A 24,486-nucleotide genomic window follows, 5' to 3' on the forward strand; every position below is an offset into this window, starting at 1 on the left:
GGTGGAGATGGAGCAGAGGAGCATCAGGTGAGACTCCTGGGGGGGTTAGTAGTTGGGTGATGGTTGTTTTTGATTTGATTTTATAATTGTTTTCATGGAGCCTACTATAACTTTTGTTAGTTTAAATGGAAGCGTTTAAGGGATTTTGTTAAGAGAAGGAAGGTTTTTAGTTATTTAGAGGGTGTGGGTTTTGACTTTTGTTTTTTAAAGGAGGTTCACCTGAGGGATGGAGGGATGTTAATAGATTTAGGAGGGAGGGGGACAAGGGGAGTCGGTTTGGGGTATAGGGGGGAGGGATGTTAATAGATTTAGGAGGGAGCGGGCCAAGGGGAGTCGGTTTGGGGTATAGGGGGGAGGGATGGAGGAGATGTTAATAGATTTAGGAGGGAGTGGGACAAGGGGAGTCGGTTTGGGGTATAGGGGGGGAGGGATGGAGGGGATGTTAATAGATTTAGGAGGGAGTGGGACAAGGGGAGTCAGTTTGGGGTATAGGGGGGTTGCACTCATCGGGGGTAGGGATTTTGTGTGGGCACAGGGAGGTAAAGGTTGAGCGTTCATTTGTGGTATTGCAGGGGAGGGTTTTGGGGGTGGATGTCACCTTAAGGGATTGCAGATATAGATTAGTGGGGGTGTACGGGCCACAGGTGGTGGCAGACAGGAAGGAGATGGTGGAATGTCTGGTGCCCCTTTGCGCCACAAATAGGCAAGTGGTGATAGGGGGGGATTTTAATATAGATTTAGGGGTGGGGGGATTTTAATATAGATTTAGGGGTGGGGGGATTTTAATATAGATTTAGGGGTGGGGGGATTTTAATATAGATTTAGGGGTGGGGGGGATTTTAATATAGATTTAGGGGTAGGGGGGGATTTTAATATAGATTTAGGGGTAGGGGGGGATTTTAATACAGATTTAGGAGTAGGGGGGATTTTAATATAGATTTAGGGGTGGGGGGGATTTTAATATAGATTTAGGGGGGGGGGGGGTGGGGGGGGGGATAGCAGTGCAGGCGCCATCACCGGGCTAATGGCTTGCCATGGTCTGGTTGATGGAGGTCTGCACACCACTCCTACAATGGCTGGTTCCACTTGGTGCAACTCCCGGGGGGTTGATGGAGGTCTGCACACTACTCCTACAATGGCTGGTTCCACTTGGTGCAACTCCCGGGGGGTTGATGGAGGTCTGCACACTACTCCTACAATGGCTGGTTCCACTTGGTGCAACTCCCGGGGGGTTGATGGAGGTCTGCACATTACTCCTACAATGTCTGGTTCCACTTGGTGCAACTCCCGGGGGGTTGATGGAGGTCTGCACATTACTCCTAAAATGTCTGGTTCCACTTGGTGCAACTCCCGGGGGGTTGATGGAGGCCTGACTATATGTTTCTGTCCAGGTCCTTGGGTCAGTTGTCTAGGCAGCTGTTGCCTGTGTTCTTTTCGGATCCCGACGGGCTGCTCCTGCAGGTGAGGTCACCAGTCTGCCTCTTAGGTAGGGTGTACTGGAAATTAGATCGGGATGTGCTGGATGAGCTTTCATTGAAGCCTTTACTGGTTAGTTTCGGGGGATTGAAGGCCTCCGGTCCATGTGTGAGGGGGTGTTAGATTGGTGGGATTTAGTTAAGGTAAGGTATGGACAACAAGCTCAAGGACCTGAATTGGTTGAGCCTCCACAAGTGCTTGCCGGTACGTTCCATCATGTACCGGCATAGCTTGGCGCGATCCCCCACCTGTCCAAGACCATCTTGTGGTGGGGAGGAGACAGTGCACCTTTTGGGACTGTGCCTTTGCCGGAGTAGTATGGGCACGGCTGTTGTTAGGTAGGGTGAAAGGGAATTTTGTTTTAACTTGGGCTAGGGTAGAGAGAGGTGTAGGGAGAGCGAGGGGGACGGTCAGGGACAGGTTTCTGCTCTGGCTTCTCATAAGCCTCTTTAAATGGGGGCTGTGGGAAGCCAGTCAGGACATGGTAAAGACAGGGAGAGATTGGTGGATGGAGGGGATAGTGAGGAGGGTGGAAGGGAATTTGAGGGGGAGGATGAAGAGGGAGGAGAGGAAGTGGGGGCAGCATGCTGCCCGGCAGAGGAGGAAGGGAGGTTTAGGGCTGGGGTTAATTTAGATGATTTAAGGGGATAGAATAGTGACTGGGAGATGGGGGAAGGTTGGGCTTTAGAGATGTAGTTTGTAGGCATGAAGGGGAGGGAAGATGCTCCCCTGAGTTTTTAGTTATTGGGTTTTTGTTTCGTTTTGAATTTAAAAATGCCTTTTTTTGTTTGTTTGGAATATTGATGGTTTTGTTTTGTATGAATGGCATTGTACGTAATAAAAATGTTTATATACTGCTCAAAAAAATAAAGGGAACACTTAAACAACACATCCTAGATCTGAATGAAAGAAATAATCTTATTAAATACTTTTTTCTTTACATAGTTGAATGTGCTGACAACAAAATCACAGAAAAATAATCAATGGAAATACAATTTATCAACCCATGGAGGTCTGGATTTGGAGTCACACTCAAAATTAAAGTGGAAAACCACACTACAGGCTGATCCAACTTTGATGTAATGTCCTTAAAACAAGTCAAAATGAGGCTCAGTAGTGTGTGTGGCCTCCACGTGCCTGTATGACCTCCCTACAACGCCTGGGCATGCTCCTGATGAGGTGGCGGAAGGTCTCCTGAGGGATCTCCTCCCAGACCTGGACTAAAGCATCCGCCAACTCCTGGACAGTCTGTGGTGCAACGTGGCGTTGGTGGATGGAGCGAGACATGATGTCCCAGATGTGCTCAATTGGATTCAGGTCTGGGGAACGGGCGGGCCAGTCCATAGCATCAATGCCTTCCTCTTGCAGGAACTGCTGACACACTCCAGCCACATGAGGTCTAGCATTGTCTTGCATTAGGAGGAACCCAGGGCCAACCGCACAAGCATATGGTCTCACAAGGGGTCTGGTACCTAATGGCAGTCAGGCTACCTCTGGCGAGCACATAGAGGGCTGTGCGGCCCCCCAAAGAAATGCCACCCCACACCATGACTGACCCACCGCCAAACCGGTCATGCTGGAGGATGTTACAGGCAGCAGAACGTTCTCCACGGCGTCTCCAGACTCTGTCACGTCTGTCACGTGCTCAGTGTGAACCTGCTTTCATCTGTGAAGAGCACAGGGCGCCAGTGGCGAATTTGCCAATCATGGTGTTCTCTGGCAAATGCCAAACGTCCTGCACGGTGTTGGGCTGTAAGCACAACCCCCACCTGTGGACGTCGGGCCCTCATACCACCCTCATGGAGTCTGTTTCTGACCGTTTGAGCAGACACATGCACATTTGTGGCCTGCTGGAGGTCATTTTGCAGGGCTCTGGCAGTGCTTCTCCTGCTCCTCCTTGCACAAAGGCGGAGGTAGCGGTCCTGCTGCTGGGTTGTTGCCCTCCTACGGCCTCCTCCACGTCTCCTGATGTACTGGCCTGTCTCCTGGTAGCGCCTCCATGCTCTGGACACTACGCTGACAGACACAGCAAACCTTCTTGCCACAGCTCGCATTGATGTGCCATCCTGGATGAGCTGCACTACCTGAGCCACTTGTGTGGGTTGTTGACTCCGTCTCATGCTACCACTAGAGTGAAAGCACCACCAGCATTTAAAAGTGACCAAAACATCAGCCAGGAAGCATAGGAACTGAGAAGTGGTCTGTGGTCCCCACCTGCAGAACCACTCCTTTATTGGGGGTGTCTTGCTAATTGCCTATAATTTCCACCTGTTGTCTATTCCATTTGCACAACAGCATGTGAAATTTATTGTCAATCAGTGTTGCTTCCTAAGTGGACAGTTTGATTTCACAGAAGTGTGATTGACTTGGAGTTACATTGTGTTGTTTAAGTGTTCCCGTTATTTTTTTGAGCAGTGTTTATAGAAAAATATATTTAAAAAAATTCCACTTTGTACAATATAGTGCATTTAAGTTTAGTATCACTTTCAACCAAACCAGTGCATTTTTTAAAATTAAAAATGTTGAAATCAACAATATGTCAAAGGATTCAACTACTGAAAACTGAAACGAACAATTGGATCAAACAGATCAATCCTACTGGACATTGGGTTTGATTCAGACCCTGCCAGCATGGCCAGAGATGTAACTTATAACCACTGAACCACCCCAGACCTTTCATGCATGACTAAAAACACCTAAGTATTAGATTTACTACCATGGTCTAGTATGTCACTGCATCAGAAACCATTCACAATGCTGGCTGAGGTACGAGTAAAACATGACATATTATTTCCTAACCATTCACAATGCTGGCTGAGGTACGAGTAAAACATAACATATTATTTCCTAACCATTCACAATGCTGGCTGAGGTACGAGTAAAACATGACATATTATTTCCTAACCATTCACAATGCTGGCTGGGGTACGAGTAAAACATGAAATATTATTTCCTAATTGTAAAAAATTCCCCAATCTTTTAAAAAAGATCTGAAATGGCAAGGCTTTAGTTCAGTGGGCTTTTCCATTGTTGAGGAAAGCAGGGGAAGTGTTGTGAGTAACAGAACTGCCTGAGATGTGGGGGAAGGGAAGCTGCTCGCTGATTGGCTGTAGTGACAAGGGTCCCTCCAAAAATCTATCACTATTCCAACTCAAATTCTCCCCCAAATCTACCACTAATAGGCCAAGCCTCCACAGACCCTGTCTTGTATTGACAAACAGAACAAATCATTTGACATTCAAATATGTCATTTTAGATAGCTCAATTCAATCCAGCTGGGCCTTTTTAACACAGACAGTTGTTCCTGCTGTAGATGTTATGCCTTTGTACAGATCTAAGATCAGTTCTCCTCCACAATGCATATTCAGTACCGGTCAATTGTTTGGACACACCTACAAATTCAATGTTTTTTCTTTATTTTAACTGTTGTCTAAGTTGGCCTTTCCTGTGGCTCAGTTGGTAGAGCATGGTGTGTGCAACACCAGGGTTGTGGGTTAGATTCCCACGGGGGGCCAGTACAACAAAAAAAAAAATGCATGAAATGTATACATTCACTACTGTAAGTTGCTCTGGATAAGAGCTTCTGCTAAATAACTAAAATGTAAAAAATTTACAATAATAGTGAAGACAACACAACTATGAAGTAACTCATATGGAATGATGTAGTAACCAAAAAAGTGTTAAACAAATCAAAATATATTTTATATTTGAAATTCTTCAAAGTAGCCACCCTTTGCCTTGATGACAGCTTTGCACACTCTTTGCATTCTCTCAACCAGCTTCACCTGGAATGCTTTTCCAACAGTCTTGAAGGAGTTCCCACATATGCTGAGCAATTGTTGGCTGCATTTCCTTCACTCTGCGGTCCGGTTCATCCCAAACCATCTCATAGGCATAGTTGTCGTCTTCACAGTTAACTCTAATGAACTTATCTTCTGCAGCAGAAGTAACTCTGGGTCTTCCTTTCCTGTGGCAATCCTCATGAGAGCCAGCTTCATCATAGCGATGGATGGTTTTTGTGACTACACTTGAAGATTCATTCAAAGTTTTTGAAAGTTTCCGTATTGACTGACCTTCATGTGTTAAAGTAATGACGGACTGTCATTTCTTTTTGCTTATTTGAGCTGTTCTTGCCATAATATAGACAAATAGGGCTATCTTCTGTATACCACCCCTACATTGTCACAACACAACTGATTGGCTCAAATGCATTAAGAAAGAAAGAAATTCCACAAATGAATATTTAACAAGGCACACCTGTTAATTGAAATGCATTCCAGGTGACTACCTCATGGTAGATGATAGATGGTCAAAAGATAAACTTTTGAAAAAAAAATTACGTCAAAATCAAACATAATAAAAAGTACATTTGAATGACACTAAGTGGCAGTGTTTTTACAACTAATGCCGGTTTGCCTGAGGCTGATGCCGTGCAGGTGTTGGAACACATGCATATTCACACACTCTCATTCAAACAAACACATACAAGAACACACACATACATGTAATAGTGCCAGACATGCACACAAACATATACAGTTGGCATTGCTGTTATGATTTTAGTTGTCCTTGATGTCCTTTGTTTTAAATGTATTATTTTGTTTTATAATTTTTTTGCATTGTATGCCGTTTTCTTCTGTCTTTTCCTTTTTTCTCTTTAGTTCATTCTCTTGGTTGTTGGTGCATTGGGGGGTTCTTGAAGGTGGGGAATGGAATTAATTGTCTTTTTTTATTAGGGGGGACTGTGGGAGGGGTCTCGAATGGTTGAGAGAAAGCTATTGGGGAACTGTGGGGGGATCTTGGAGGGTTGAGGGACAGCTATTGGGGAACTGTGGGGGGATCTTGGAGGGTTGAGGGACAGCTATTGGGGAACTGTGGGGGGATCTTGGAGGGTTGAGGGACAGCTATTGGGGAACTGTGGGGGGATCTTGGAGGGTTGAGGGACAGCTATTGGGGAACTGTGGGCTTCTGAACTCCTTGTGTCATCGAGCTCTCGGCCTTCCACCTCAGAGGGTAGGGCTAACCAGCTACATTATTGCAATTCTTATCAAATAAAGGTTGATTGTTTGAAGAAATGACAGTCTCTCCTGATTGGTTAGAATTTCCACCACAATGTTAGACCAGACTCATAGTACAGAATAAATGACTGACTGCCCAGTTCAACATCAGTTCCCCGTCTCACCTCATACTGTATTGGAGCAGCAGCAGCTGACTGCCCGGTTCAACATCAGTTCACCGTCTCACCTCGTACTGTATTGGAGCAGCAGCAGCTGACTGCCCGGTTCAACATCAGTTCACCGTCTCACCTCATACTGTATTGGAGCAGCAGCAGACTGCCCGGTTCAACATCAGTTCACCGTCTCACCTCATACTGTATTGGAGCAGCAGCAGCTGACTGCCCAGTTCAACATCAGTTCACCGTCTCACCTCATACTGTATTGGAGCAGCAGCAGCTGACTGCCCGGTTCAACATCAGTTCACCGTCTCACCTCATACTGTATTGGAGCAGCAGCAGCTGACTTGATCGTTGATGCAAATCATCATGTTTGAATCTGAGAGTAAATAGAGCCGACTACACTCTAAAAATGAAGGGTTCAACTGGAGTTGTTCTCAGATCCCCTAAGAACCGTAGGGTTCTTGGTCAATGAAAAACAGCCCCAAAAGGTTCTTCAAAGAACTTGTTAGAAGGTGGGTTCATCGAGGAACCTCCGTTGTTGCTGGACTTCTTCCGGGAACTTCGCAATTACAACTGAAAACGATGGTGACAAGTTTGGATGCGACAACAGTTAAAAAGGTTAAGTTGGGTTGATGTTTGGCTCTGAATATGTCTCGAAATCATTTATTATAATAATATAACATACTAATAATGAATAACGAAGACAATGATGGTTTTCTGTGAATATCTTCCATAACGTTACTATAGTTAATGAACGTAAATATTAGAAAGCCGGGTTTGACCGTCGGCGTTGTATGAGCTACAGTACAGTACCGTTAGCTAGCTAGCTAACGTTATGTCCTAAATAGGCACAACTAGGTTTGGATTATTTCCTCAACTATATTCTTTCCCATATATTGTATATTGTTTCCATAAAGACAATATGGCTTTACACTCATTAACGTAAGTTTCCAATCTAGAGCAGTTCTCACTTTTGTGATAATGAACTAGCTAACGTTAGCTTCGTTAACTAACTAACTAACTAACTAAGGATGGTGACCTGTCCAGACGAGATGTTACAACGAACTGAATCATCAATAGAGGTCTTCCTCTTTATATAGCCTGCTACAGCATGCAATACTATTAACTCACAAGGGGGCATAACGTTACATGTATAATACTATCCCATTTTGGAAACGTTACATGTACAATACTATCCCATTTTGGAAACGTTACATGTACAATACCATCCCATTTTGGAAACGTTACATGTACAATACTATCCCTTTTTGGAGACATTACATGGACAATACTGGACAATACTATCCCATTTTGGTTAACGTTACATATACAATGCTATCCCATTTTGGAAACGTTACATGTACAATACTATCCCATTTTGGAAATGTTACATGTACAATACTATCCCATTTTGGAGACATTACATGGACAATACTGGACAATACTAACCCATTTTGGTTAACGTTACATATAGAATGCTATCCCATTTTGGAAACGTTACATGTACAATACTATCCCATTTTGGAAACGTTACATGTACAATACTATCCCATTTTGGAAACATTACATGTACAATACTATCCCATTTAGGAAACGTTACATGTACAATACTATCCCATTTTGGAAACGTTACATGTACAATACTATCCCATTTGGGAAACGTTACATGTCCGCCCCCTTGTGGAGGGAAATTAATATCTTAGATGGTAGCTGTAGATGGGATTCAAATGCATAATGGTATTAATACAGTGTCTAGACTACCTCATTTGTATAAATGCCCTTCAGAATCCAAACACAGTATTGCCACGCAGCAAAATGTTGAGTATAATCTTTCAAGTCAGCCTGTCACACAATGCTATTCTCAAACATAACTAATCAATTTGTTGTTTTTCAACAATATTTTAACCTGCAGGAATATTTTCACATTTCTATGTCATGGTTAGTCCCTAGGATAATGCAACTCATACATTTTTCATTACTTCTAAAATGGGGTACAGGTTTAAAATAATGACAGGTTTAGAATAAGTACAGGTTTAAAACAAGTTTCCATAAAGCCAACATGGCTTTACTCTCATTAACGTACGTTTCCAATCTAGAGCAGTTCTCACTTTTGTGATAATGAACTAGCTAACGTTAGCTTCGTTAACTAACTATTACAGGTTTAAATCAAGTATATGTTTAAAATAATTACAGGTGCACCTTACTAGCTTATACTATATCATAAATGGTCTTAACTAGTAAACACAGATTCTAGTTTTCATTCAGTTCACAGATGGCTGGCTGGGCCCTGTTTACACCTCCAAGCCCCCCCCCCCAGGAATACACACTCAGAGCCTACGAGGCTTTTCTAAAAACTCCACTTTGCGTGCTTCGCTCACATTCTTTTTTTTTTTAAACTACGTTCAAGATAATCAATTAGTTGTTTTTCAACAATATTTTAACCTGCAGGAATATTTTCACATTTATCTAATGGTTAGTTCCTAGGATAATGAAACTCATACATTTACATCTTTCAATACTTCTAAAATGGGGTACAGGTTTAAAATAATTCCAGGTGCACCGTACCATCTTATACTATATCACAAATGGTCTTAACTAGTAAACACAGATTCTAGTTTTCATCCAGTTCACACAGATAGCTGACTCAGCCTCAGAGCCTCCTGACTGGGCCCTGTTTACACCTCCACACAGGAATACACACTCAGAGCCTCCTGACTGGGCCCTGTTTACACCTCCACACAGGAATACACACTCAGAGCCTACGAGGCTTTTCTAAAAACTCCACTTTACGTGTTTCACTCACCTCTTTTTTTAAAACTACGTTCAAGATGTGGTATCCACTCGGCTCGCTGCCTCTCAGATCAAAGGTGAATCCATCTGCTCCGTTCCCGAAGTGTGGTTTCCCTGAGATCCCAAGTTAGAGGGATCCCTGGTGCACCATTTACCCAGGTCACCAGGAGCGGTACCAAGTGAAGATTCACATCCCCAAATGTGGTGATTAATTTCTTTAACATCAAATGAGGAGACAAACTTATCACACAAGTCAGAGTAATTCTGAAACTAAATCTTTATTCACTTATTATTAAGGGAGCAGGTAAATACAACACACAAATATAGGGTGAATCAATTGAGTGCTCTACGATAATGATCGCTGGTCGACGAATCACCCCCAGATGACTCGTTGAGAACCACGATACAAAAGTACAAAGGTATTTTAAAGCCAAGATACACCCCTTTCAACCTACATGACGAACAACCGATGAATAGAATGGGTCACAAGCTTAAGATTTGTATGAAAGATACTTATAATTCTCAGCAGACAGTATCTGCTGTAAAAACAGTACTCTTTGTGTAGAGACCAGGGTCTGGCCCTGGGGTCATCTCTCCCTGGTCCCATATAGAACAGAAACATTAACTCATGCTGTGGAATGTGGTCTCTTTAGGTTTTATCACCCAAAAGACATTGTAAATCTCCTGTCAGTGTTTTCTCCCAGAGGCCCATCCTCAGTAGAACACAGACACAATAGTTCTAAGAACCCTCTATTCTGTTGCATAAAACAACCATTTGATGCAATAAAAGTATAATAACATAATCTTGCAGTTTTGCTCTCAGTGTCCACTGAAGTTGACTAGTGACAACAACTGGGAACTAAAAGACACCCACCATGAGACCCACTAAATCTGCCCAAGAAGAGGAAAACAAAAGAAAAACCTACACCAAACTTAACCTGTTGGGGCTAGGGGGCAGTATTTTCACGGCTGGACAAAAAAACGTACCCGATTTAATCTGGTTACTAATCCTACCCAGTAACTAGAATATGCATATACTTATTATATATGGATAGAAAACACCCTAACGTTTCTAAAACTGTTTGAATGGTGTCTGTGAGTATAACAGAACTCATTTGGCAGGCAAAACCCTGAGACAGATTCTGACAGGAAGTGGATACCTGATGTGTTGTATTACCTTTAAACCTATGCCATTGAAACACACAGGGGCTCATTAATGTTTTGGCACTTCCTATTGCTTCCACTAGATGTCACCAGCCTTTACAAAGTGTTTTGAGTCTTCTACTGTGAGATCTGACCGAACAAGAGCCTTGGAACGGTGATGGCCCATTAGACTCTGGCGCGCGAGTTCATGTTGGGTACCCTCGTTCCAATACGTTTTCAAAGAGAATGCATTCGTCCGCCTTGAATATTATTCATGTTCTGGTTAAAAAAGGCACTAATGATTTATGCTATACAACGTTTGACGCGTGTTTGAACGAACGTAAATATATTTTTTCCCCTCGTTCATGAAGTGAAGTCCGGCGGGCTTAGATCATGTGCTAACAACACAGAGCTTTTTGGACATAAATTATGAGCTTTTTTGAACAAAACTACATTCGTTATGGACCTGCGATTCCTGGAAGTGACATCTGATGAAGAGAATCAAAGGTAATGGATTATTTACATAGTATTTTAGATCTCTCCAACATGGCGGTTAGTCTGTATCGCAAAGCGTTTTTCTGGGCGCAGTGCTCAGATTATTGCAAAGTGTGATTTCCCAGTAATGTTATTTTTAAATCTGGCAAGCTGTTTTTGGATATAAATATGAACTTGATAGAACTAAAAATGCATGTATTGTCTAACATAATGTCCTAGGAGTGTCATCTGATGGAGATTGTCAAAGGTTAGTGCATAATTTTAGCTGATTTTATGGTTTTGGTGACGCCTGTCTTGAATTGACAAAACATTACACACAACTATTGTCAATGTACTGTCCTAACATAATCTAACTTTATGCTTTCGCCGTAAAACCTTTTTGAAATCGGACAACGTGGTTAGATTAAGGAGATGTTTATTTTTCAAAGGGTGTAAGATAGTTGTATGTTTGAAAAATTTGAATTTTGACATTTATTTGGTTTCAAATTTGCCGCTCTTGAAATGCACCTGCTGTTGATAGGGTGCACCACGGGGGGCACGCTAGCGTCCCACATAGCCCCAAGAGGTTAAAGACAGGAAGCAAACCAAAAAGGTGGAGCAACTAAAGGTGTTGACTCTCCACATGTATCAAGACAACTGGAGCACTGGGCCAGACACTCTTAAATAGAACCTGGACCAGCTCAGGTGAAACACCTTCCCACTAACGAGATGGACAAGCCAGCACAGGTGTAACACATACTGACTAACGAGGTGACACCAATCAGTGCGTCCTACGTGCTAACGAGCTAGACGTGCTAACGAGCTAGACGTGCTAACCTCAAAACATAAATGGAAAAACCAAAGACTGTAACACCTTAAGAGAATGCTTACCACTAACAGAAAACAACTTCCAACTTGCATTTCACATTATAATCAACTACAATGCTTCACCTTCACCAATATAAACATGGTGTCTACTGGATGTCAACAATTAGAAACAAGAAAAAAAAGAAAACACTAGCTTCTAGAACTCTGGTCCCTTTGTAACCAAACAAAACTCATCTCCAATACGGAAAAACGTGCAGTCAAAATAAGATCCATGGCAACTCACTGGCTAAAACACAAATATTTTTGACTGCCCAACCTTGAGACAATCAGAAACTAAATTGTCCTCACCATGGACACAAGCACCAAAACGCTGTTGTTTTGACAAGTAGCAATAAATCACTGATATCGATTAGGGGGAAATCAGGTTGTACGTGCTGTTGAAACTAGCACAACTAAAAAAACACATGGAATTGGAGATATCTTTCACCTCACTGGTTAGAGGACAACCTGCAGAAGACAGTCAGCTACATTTTGGAGTGATGCATTTAAATTTAGGGGTCGCTAAACAAAGGAACACAACACTTATTTGTCATCACTCATCGATATCATGTTGAAATCAATTGTGTGACAGAAGGGAGATGAGGTTGCACGTCCTGTTAAAACTAACAGCTAAAAACCACATGGAATCTGGGAATAATGTGTACATCACTGGTTAGAGGACAACTTGTAGAAAACAGATCGCTACATTTTGAAGTGGTGGATTTTGATTAAAGTGGGTCACCAACATGGTAAGTGTAACAGCTCTTTTTGTGTTAGTCACTTTTTTGTTAAATCACATAAATAGTAATTCTTTCATTTCAGAGCCTGTATTTTCCAATGAGGCTAATATCCATATCATGTTGAAATCAATAAAACAGGGGACAAATGTTTAGGGTTCTACATTGTGACATCATTAAAATACTGCTACTACAATGTTAAAACATTCTACATTGTGACATTAATTCATTGATATCATGAAACAATTCCTTCATGTATGTATTTTCTGATGTTTGATCAGAGATCTTTTATCAAAGTATCTCTTCCCACATTGATCACAGCTATAAGCTTTCTCTCCTGTGTGTGTTTTCTGGTGCATCTTCAAATTCTGTGAAGTTGAGAATCTTTTTCCACAATCTGAACAGTGGAATGGTTTCTCTCCTGTGTGTACTTGCTGGTGTCTTGTCAGATTGCCAGATTCAGCAAAACTCTTTCCACATTGACAACAGCTATAAGGTTTCTCTCCTGTGTGTGTTCTCTGGTGTAATTTGAGCTGGCAAGATTGAACAAAACTCTTCCCACATTGAGTACAGCTATAAGATTTCTCTCCTGTGTGTCTTTTCTGGTGCACTGTCAGATGGCTAGATTGACCAAAACTTTTCTCACATTGACCACAGCTATAAGGTTTCTCTCCTGTGTGTGTTCTCTGGTGTAATTTGAGCTGGCTAGATTGAACAAAACTCTTCCCACATTGAGTACAGCTAAAAGGTTTCTCTCCTGTGTGTATTCTCTGGTGCACTGTCAGATCTCTAGATTTTAAAAAACTCTTCCCACATTGACCACAGCTATACGGTTTCTCTTCTGTGTGTATTCTCTGGTGTGATATGAGGCTGGTTGACTGAGTAAAACTCACCCCACATTGAGTACAGCTGAAAGATTTATCTCCTGTGTGGATTCTCGGATGAATTTTAATGCCTGATGAGGTGAATCTCTTCCCACAGTCAGAGCAGGAGTGAGATATCTTCCCTGTGGGTCTCTGCTGGTGTCTCTTGAGGTGTTCTGATGTGGAGAGATTCTTCTCTGCCCTGTCAGCATCATGATGTTGTTGAGGCTCCCCAGAGGATCCACGATAGTCACGTCTCTCTCCTGTGTGAACAACAAAGTCAAACAGATGGTTAATGGCCCACAACAGCGAAAATCCACTGTAAAAGGTGATGCCAACAGCGTAGCCATGATGTTGTACAACAATTGACGTTTGTAATGAATGTAATGATTACTTGACATTTGTCTTAAAATGAGCAAGAATAGTCATATTTTGTCTTGTTTTCACATTAGTAGTAACATTGATGATTGTAGGCTAGAAATAAGTTATTCATGTTGTTGAAACTCTAAGCAGTGTGCCAGACGACTTTTGGTCTCCAATATAGGCCCCTTTCTATGTTTGCTAAAATTGACAAAACTGACGCATCTTGCGGGGTCAGGTGAAAAATGGGTGTCTGATTATTTCTGGCTGGGTACTCTCCTGACAATCTAATGTTTTGCTTTCGTTGTAAAGCCTTTTTGAAATCGGACAGTGTGGTTAGATAAAGGAGAGTCTTGTCTTTAAAATGGTGTAAAATAGTCATATGTTTGAAAAATTGAAGTTTTCGGATTTTTGAGGAATTTGTAATTCGTGCCACGCCCTATCATTGGATATTGGAGCGGTGTTCCACTAGCGGGAACATCTAGATGTAACAGGTTAATATCTCAATGTTCAAAGTTTAGCCCGAATCCAACAATAGTCATAAAGTTATACTCCCTTTCAGTTGGTCAACTTCGGTACAACATACTATGGGAAAATACAATCATTCCCCATGCCGACCCAAATGGATACTAAATGAAACGGCCCCTGGCAGACCACCCAGACCTGACCCCGCAAGATGCGTCAGTTTTGTCAATTAATTGTCTTTTGTTTGAAACACTCCTGTCAATGTTGAGTAAGGACGCACACCTAATTACACATATAGAAGTAGGACTAGTCTACCTGGCCTGTGTGCAAATGTAGGCCTATAAATGTGCCCATTTGTGGATGTCTGATAGTATTTCTGATTGTCTTAATGCACCACCACTAATGAGTTGTGGAGCTTCTCAAAACAAATGTTTCTTCACCTCAAACAGCAACTGCACCTCAGTGACGCTCAAGGTCCTAAACGATATCTTAACCGCCATCGATAAGAAACAATACTGTGCAGCCGTATTCATTGACCTGGCCAAGGCTTTCGACTCTGTCAGTTACCACATCCTCATCGGCAGACTCAATAGCCTTGGTTTCTCAAATGATTGCCTCGCCTGGTTCAACAACTACTTCTCTGATAGAGTTCAGTGTGTCAAATCGGAGGGCCTGTTGTCCGGACCTCTGGCAGTTTCTATGGGGGTGCCACAGGTTTCAATTCTTGGGCCGACTCTCTTCTCTGTATACATCAATGATGTCGCTCTTGCTGCTGGTGAATCTCTGATCCACCTCTACGCAGACGACACCATTCTGTATATTTCTGGCCCTTCTTTGGACACTGTGTTAACAACCCTCCAGACAAGCTTCAATGCCATAAAACTCTCCTTCCGTGGCCACCAACTGCTCTTAAATACAAGTAAAACTAAATGCATGGTCTTCAAACGATCGCTGCCTGCACCTGCCCGCCCGTCCAGCATCACTACTCTGGACGGTTCTGACTTAGAATATGTGGACAACTACAAATACCTAGGTGTCTGGTTAGACTGTCAAACATCTCCAATCCAAAGTTAAATCTAGAATTGGCTTCCTATTTCGCAACAAAGCATCTTTCACTCATGCTGCCAAACATACCCTCATAAAACTGACCATCCTACCGATCCTCGACTTTGGCGATGTCATTTACAAAATAGCCTCCAATACCTTACTCAATAAATTGGATGCAGTCTGTCACAGTGCCATCCGATTTGTCACCAAAGCCCCATATACTACCCACCACTGCGACCTGTACGCTCTCGTTGGCTGGCCCTCGCTTCATACTCGTCGCCAAACCCACTGGCTCCAGGTCATCTACAAGACCCTGCTAGGTAAAGTTCCCCCTTATCTCAGCTCGCTGGTCACCATAGCAGCACCCATCTGTAGCACGCGCTCCAGCAGGTATATCTCTGGTCACCCCCAAAGCCAATTCCCCCTTCGGCCGCCTCTCCTTCCAGATCTCTGCTGCCAGTGACTGGAACGAACTACAAAAATCTCTGAAACTGTAAACACTTATCTCCCTCACTAGCTTTAAGCACCAGCTGTTAGAGCAGCTCACAGATCACTGCACCTGTACATAGCCCATCTATAATTTAGCCCAAACAACTACCTCTTCACCTACTGTATTTATTTATTTTGCTCCTTTGCACACCATTATTTCTATTTCTACTTTGCACTTTCTTCTACTTCAAATCTACCATTCCAGTGTTTTACTTGTTATATTGTATTTACTTTGCCACCACTGCCTTTTTGTCATTACCTCCCTTATCTCACCTCATTTGCTCACATTGTATATAGACTTATTTTTCTACTGTATTATTGACTGTATGTTTGTTTTACTCCATGTGTAACTCTGTGTTGTTGTATGTTGTCGAACTGCTTTGCTTTATCTTGGCCAGGTCGCAATTGTAAATGAGAACTTGTTCTCAACTTGCCTACCTGGTTAAAAAAGGTGATTTAAAAAATAATAATAATAATAAAAGATCAATGTCCCTGTTTTATAGAAAGTACTCACTGTATTTACTGGTGTTAATCAGATCAATGTCCCTGTTTTATTAGATAGTACTCACTGTATTTACTGGTGTTAATCAGATCTCCAGTCTTCTCTTCTTCGTCCTCCTCTAATGTGACAGTAATCTCCCCCTCTTCATCCTCCACCCCAAAAACTGCATCCTCTTCATCTTCTTTCACAGTAACATCCTCGTCTTTCTCTTCTTCTTTCACGGTAACAGCCTCACCCTCTACTTGTTTTTGTATTGTAACAGCCTCCTCTTCCTCCTCCTCTTTCACCAGAGCTTCTTTCTCCGTCCAGCAGGCCTCCTCTTTAACAGAAGGAGAGTAGCTTAGTGAACTCATGGTCGGGGACAATAGCTAGTTAGCATTAGCGACTAGACTAGTGCTAACTTAATCAGCCAGCTAGCTGACTTACAACGTAAATATTACATAAAATGTAGTACTATGTTTAAATCACAGTGGCAATTAAACCACGAAATTGTCCAAACAGCTTGAAAGTTCCGACTTTGTCGGCTAGCGAGCTACCGAGGTGGCTGCAGTTGTTGAAGAAGCGTTCCGTCCACTAGATTATACGTCACACTAGAAACATCGCCTGAAAGACACATATCGCCATCTGCTGCCTGGAGGGAGGAAACGCAGTTGAGGAGGGAAAACTATTTTTATTCTTCATTGAATTATAATATTATAAAGCAGTTTTCTCTCCATTAAATATGAATATTATATCAACACGTACAAAGAGTAACAAGTGTTGTTTGATTAGTTCAGATTTTTTATGAAAATTTAAAACAAACTTAACCTCTACTTCACATCTGTATTTCTGATTAAGAAGCAAATGATTATATATCAAAATAAGCACCTAGTTATTGATACCCTTGATAAAGATGAGCAAAAATTACTGTATGAAATAAATAAATAAACTTTACCAGGATATTTTAGCCCAAAACCTGGTTACCTCTCTGCTAGGAGGCTGAAACTTGGCGATAAGTGGATCTTCCAGCAAGACACATCAACATCCACCAAGAAATGGTTAATTGGGCACAAAATCAACATTTTCAATGGCTTTCTCAGACTTCGGACTTGAACTCCATTGAAAACCTGTGGTTTGAATTGAACAGGGCAGTCCACAAGCGCAGACTAAATAAATCAAGGACCTGGAGAGATTCTGTATGTGTTCTGTAATCTCATAAAACATTTCAGTGTCATTATCCTCCCAAGGGGAGAGTGCTGGAGAATTAAAAACATGGGTGGCAATAATTCAGACCCCTACATTTTGAGAATTACATGTTAAACTAAATCTCTTTCTCTGAGCAATTGTATTACTATAAAATGATATAATTTCCCTTTATTTTGGTGACACAATACATCATATAGATGTCTATAATGAACAGACTAGGTCTATACTGCTGCTACATGGTGTAACAATACATCATGTAGATGTATATAATGAACAGACTAGGTCTATACTGATCCAACATGGTGTAACAATATATAATGTAGATGTATATAATGAACAGACTAGGTCTATACTGCTCCTACATGGTGTAACAATACATCATGTAGATGCATATAATGAACAGACTAGGTCTATACTGCTCCTACATGGTGTAACAATACATCATGTAGATGTATATAATGAACAGACTAGGTCTATACTGCTCCTACATGGTGTGACAATACATCATGTAGATGTATATAATGAACAGACTAGGTCTATACTGCTCCTACATGGTGTAACAATACATCATGTAGATGTATATAATGAACAGACTAGGTCTATACTGCTCCTACATGGTGTAACAATACATCATGTAGATGTATATAATGAACAGACTAGGTCTATACTGCTCCTACATGGTGTAACAATACATCATGTAGATGTATATAATGAACAGACTAGGTCTATACTGCTCCTACATGGTGTAACAATACATCATGTGGAGCTTTAAGGCGATGCTGTTGGTGTGACGTATAATCTAGTGGACGGAACGCTTCTTTCAACAGCAGCAACAGTTACTCAGCCACCTCGGTAGCTTGCTAGACAAAATAGCCGAACCAATAAAGCTCTTTAGACGCTTTAGTGTATATTAGCCACTGTGTTTTAAAACCACTTCTTTCGTCTAGTTAGTTATCCGATTTAATTTCATATTTACGGTGTTGTTGTTATTAGTCAGCTAGCGGGCTGGTTAAGTTAGCATTAGCCTAGCTAGCTAACATTCCCGACCATGAGTTCACTAAGCTACTCTCCTCCTGCTAAAGAAGAGGTCTGCTGGACGGAGGAAGAGGGTCTGTGGCTGAACGTTGTCGTGAAAGAGGAGGAAGAGGATGTCACAATACAAAAACAAGTAAGGGGTGAGGCTGTTACCGTGAAGAAGAAGAGAGACGTTTCAGTTAAAGAAGAGGAATATTCGCAGAGTGAAAGAGGAGGAGGAGGAGGAGTTTGAAACTGGATATCTGGGCTCGGTTTCCCAAAGGCATGTTAAGGCATCCAATGGTTCTAACGATAAACGGACCCTGATTAACACTAGTAAGTACTGTCTTAAAAACAGAGGCACAAACTCTGCAGTTGTTTAACTGATGTTTGGTGTTAAAGGGGAAATATGAAATAGCTACATCCATATTGTGACTTTTTAAATTATTTATTTATAGCCATTGATTCTTGAAGAATATAACACATGCCTCATGAGCTTAGTTCAACTGTTGTACCCCATCAGAACCCCAAATAAGCTTTTTTATTCCAATGTTTAGAAACAATTTAAATGATAAACAAACACTGTAAACACTCAACAAGGTTAAAACTATAATGTTGATGTCATGGATGGTCAGTCCTTGCATCCGTAGGTCCGTCTATGCATTTGAGAGTAGTTACATTTCTCCAGCCCCATCATCATCTTATAACCAAACTAGTGGTGGAATGACAGCTTTGTTATTGTATGAACTGCAGATTGGTTGATAGATGTGCGGCTATTTTATAGGGGTAACCTAGGATTTAAACAGTAACAAAACGGCTGCCCAGAGACTTGGTTTGGTAAACAGCTGAGGGATGGGGGAAGGAGAAATGTAACCACTCAAATGCATAGAGAAGGCTATTGTAGAAACCATAACCCAACACCTAATGACCTCGTCAAGAAGTTCAGACATCTTGGCGTAACAGTTATAAGGTGTTGGCTTGACAGTCGCTGGACCCAGGTTTGAGGTCAGCTCAGGACTACCCCCTGAATTCACTACACTATGAATACAAGGACTGGCTGGCCATAAGGTCAAAATGATAGTTTTAAACAAGATTAAGGCTATACAGTGCTTGTTTACAAACAGTGGCGTTATACAAGCTTATGTTTTGGTTTCTGGTGGGGTAATAAAGTTGAAACATTTGGGGCATTTATAAGTTATATTCTTCAAGAATCAATGGTTATATAGTAAATGGGTCTGTCTATAACTGCCAGTGTAGATTTCCTGTGGGGGTCAAATTGTTAGAGCTGTTGATAAGTCATTAGCTGTGTTAGAATACTCATACTAACCCTACTATTTGTGATGTTAACTGAGTATATAGTATGCTTATTGGTCATAGTATGATGTAGTTAGTATGCCAAAAGTTCCCGGATGTCGTACTAAATTCGCCATAATATGACGTAAACACGCAGTACGTTAGGGCCCATAATGCAATTCTTCAGGAAATGGGCGTGGCTTCATAGTGTTTTCAGATTTGAAGAAAATGGCGGAAAATATGCAGCCGAAGTCCAACGAGAGCCGATACAAATTCATTGTTTTAACTAATTATGACAAATGTTAAGAAAATGTTGAGCAATGTAATAAAATAATTACTTTTCAAATAAGTTACCTTACACGATATTTTGGCTGACAATTTGCTAGCATGTTATTACAGCAGTATGTACCGGTGTGTTAACTAGCTACCTAACGTTAGTTGGCTACTTATACATCAAACTTGCCAGTATATTCTCTATATTCTATTTAACTAACTACCCAACGTTTATTGACTTGATTATTCCCGTCATTCTTAGCTTAGCTAAATGGTACAGTCGTTGTGTTTTCTCAATGGACATTCGGGTGTTTTTATAAATTGACTCCGGCTATCTACTCTGATTTCAGAGCACTCGTCTGAGTTGTACCAAATAAAATGTTATTGGTCACATACACATGGTTAGCAGATGTTAATGCGAGTGTAGAGACATGATTGGGCTTCTAGTTCCGACCATGCAGTAATATCTAACAAGTAATCTAACAATTTTACAACAACTACCTAATATACACAAGTGTAAAGGAATGAATACGAATATGTACATATAAATATATGGATGAGCGATGGCCGAACGGCATAGGCAAGATGCAGTAGATGGTATAGAGTACAGTATATACATATGAGATGAGTAATGTAGGGTATGTAAACATTATATAAAGTGGCATTGTTTAAAGTGACTAGTGATACATTTATCACATCCAATTTTTTATCATTAAAGTGGCTAGAGATTTGAGTCAGTATGATGGCAGCAGCCACTCAATGTTAGTGATGGCTGTTTAACAGTCTGATGGCCTTGAGACAGAAGCTGTTTTTCAGTCTCTCGGTCCCAGCTTTGATGCACCTGTACTGACCTCACCTTCTGGATGATAGTGGGGTGAACAGGCAGTGGCTCGGGTGGTTGTTATCCTTGATGATCTTTTTGGCCTTCTAGTGACATCGGGTGGTGTAGGTGTCCTGGAGGGCAGGTAGTTTGCCCCCATTGATGCGTTGAGTAGACCTCACTACCCTCTGGAGAGCCTTGCGGTTGAGGGCGGTGCAGTTGCCATACCAGGCGGTGATACAGCCTGACAGGATACTCTCGATTGTGCATCTGTAAAAGTTTGAGTATTTTCGGTGACAAGCCAAATTTCTTCAACTTCCTGAGGTTGAAGAGGCACTGTTGCGCCTATTTCACCACGCTGTCTGTGTGGGTGGACCATTTCAGTTTGTCCGTGATGTGTATGCCGAGGAACTTAAAACGTTCCACCTTCTCCACTACTGTCCCGTCAATGTGGATAGGAGGTGCTCCCTCTGCTGTTTCCTGAAGTCCACGATCATCTCCTTTGTTTTGTTGATGTTGAGTGAGAGGTTATTTTCCTGACACCACACTCCGAGGGCCCTCACCTCTTCCCTGTAGCCCGTCTCGTTGATGTTGGTAATCAAGCCGACTACTGTAGTGTCGTCTGCAGTTGGAAGTGTGCATGGCCACCCAGTCATGGGTGAACAGGGAGTACAGGAGAGGGCTGAGAACGCACCCTTGCGGGGCCCCAGTGTTGAGGATCAGCGGGGTGGAGATATTATTTCCTACCTTTACCGCCTGGAGGTGACCCATCATAAAGTCCAGGACCCAGTTGCACAGGGCGGGGTCTCGAGCTTAATGACGAGTTTGGAGGGCACTATGGTGTTAATTGCTGAGCTGTAGTCAATGAACAGCATTCTTAAATAGGTGTTCCTTTTGTCCAGATGAGATTTGCATTGTGGCCCTATTGGGGCAGTAAGCAAATTGAAGTGGGTCTAGGGTATCAGGTAGCGTGGAGGTGATATGATTCTTGACTAGTTTCTCAAAGCACTTCATGATGACAGAAGTGAGTGAAATGGGGCGATAGTAATTTAGTTCAGTTACCTTAGCTTTCTTGGGAACAGGAACAATGACGGCCCTCTTGAAGCATGTGGGCACAGCAGACGGGGATAGGGATTGATTGAATATGTCCGTAAACACACCAGCCAGCTGGTCTGCGAATGCTATGAGGACGCGGCGAGGGATGCCGTCTGGGCCGTCAGCCTTGCGAGGGTTAACATGTTTAAATGTTTCACTCACGTCGGCCACGGAGGAAAGCCCACAGTCTTTGGTAGCGGGCTGTGTCGGTGGCACTGTATTGTCCTCAAAGCGAGCAAAGAAGATGTTTAATTTGTCTGGTAGCAATTTCGTCCACCTTGTTGTCTAGCGATTGGACATTGGCGAGTAATTTGATCGGAAGCGGTGGATGATGTGCTCTCCTTCTGAGTCTGACCAGTAGGCCGCTCAGTCTGCCTCTCCTGTGATGATGATGATGATGATAATAATACCTAAAACAACAAATAACAGTCATCTTAACTTTACAGACAACACCCAAATGGATACTGTCATTAACGCAGTTCTTAAATAATTACACATAATTCTTAATACTGTAGCTGTTTAGTTACAGTCACATGTTCAACTATCATCAGCTGATCCAGGAAATCATTTTCTGAATGACAGTCAAATGGCAAACATCACGACATGGGTATATTTGTTGTTAGGTGAAGTTATGGGTCCTACAGTAGGTCTATGTTATTGTTAGGTAAAGTTGTGTGCCAAAGAGCATTTTACTGGTTGAAGTGTTTTTTAAGTACAAAGCGGTTGATTTGCGATGATGACAGAAAAATTAAATTAAGCAGGACATTCAAACGAGCCTTACAATTATAATCCAAAGTAGTGTGAAATGCTCTTATAAGCAACCTGGAAATGGAGGTTACTCCCCTGAGTTTTCCCCCATTCACATTCAGAATACATTGTGAAAAACTAAAATCTTTGCTCACCATTTTTGCTCCAGGCAGATATACTACATCCATAACTAGCGGTTTCCTCATTAGCAGGGAGGAGTTTCTACAACTGACCGAACAGTGTGCATCGCCCTCGTGCCGCAATTTTAGCAAACACAGAAATTGTCCTATATTGGAGACCAAAAGTTGTCTGGCACACTGCTTAGGGTTTCAACAACTTGAATAACTCAATCATCGATGTTACTACTAATGTGAAAACAAGACAAAATGACTATTCTTGTTCATTTTGTGGGCCTTTAACCATCTGTCTGACTTTGTTGTTCACGCAGGAGAGAGACGTGACTACCGTGGGTCCTCTGGGGAGCCTCAAAAACCTCATGATGCTGACGAGGCAGAGAAGAGTCTCTCCACATCAGAACACCTCAAGAAACACCAGCAGAGATCCACAGGGAAGAGAACTCACCACTGCTCTGACTGTGGGAAGAGTTTTGTTTCTTCAGCAGGCATTAAAATTCATCAGAGAATCCACACAGGAGAGAAACGTTTTAGCTGTACTCAATGTGGGAAGAGTTTTACTCAATCAACCAGCCTGATATCACACCAGAGAACACACACAGGAGAAACCTTATAACTGTGATGAATGTGGGAAGAGTTATGTTACATCTAACAGTCTGAAATCACACCGTAGAACACACACAGGAGAAAAATATTATAGCTGTGCTCAATGTGGGAAGAGCTTTACTGAGTCTAGCTGTCTGACTAAACACCAGAGAACACACACAGGAGAGAAGCCTTTTAGCTGTAATCAATGTGGGAAGAGTTTTACTACGTCTAGCAAGCGGACTACACACCATATAACACATACAGGAGAAACCTCAGCTGTGATCAGTGTGACCAGAGATAATCTGATAAAATACCTCAATCAATGAATTAATGTCACAATGTAGAATGTTTAAACATTGTAGTTGGAGTATTTTAGTGATGTCACAATGTAGAATCCTAAACGTGTGTCCCCTGTTCTATTGATTTCAACATGATATGGATATTAGCTTCAGGGGGAAAATCCAGGCTCTGAAATGGAAGAGTTACTATTTATGTGATTTAACAAAAAGTGACTAACAAAAAAAGAGTTGTGTAACACTTACCAACGTACACTTGAATCAAAATGCAACACTTCAAAATGTAGCTAGCTGTTTTCTACAAATTGTCCTCTAACCAGTGATGTACACATTATTCCCAGATTCCGTGTGGTTTTTGAGCTGTTAGTTTTAACAGGACGTGCAACCTCATCTCCCTCCTCTCGCACAAATGATTTTAGCATGATATCGATGAGTGATGACAAATAAGTGTTGTGTTCCTTTGTTTAGCGACCCCTACATTTAAATGCATCACTCCAAAATGTAGCTGACTGTCTTCTGCAGGTTGTCCTCTAACCAGTGAGGTAAAATATATCTCCCATTTCCATGTGTTTTTTTTTGTTGTGTTAGTTTCAACAGCATGTACAGCCTGATTTCCCCCCTAATCGATATCAGTGATTTATTGCTACTTGTC

This window comes from Salmo salar, chromosome 02, assembly GCF_965601325.2.
Source record: "Salmo salar chromosome 02, fSalSal1, whole genome shotgun sequence".
NCBI lineage: Eukaryota > Metazoa > Chordata > Actinopteri > Salmoniformes > Salmonidae > Salmo > Salmo salar.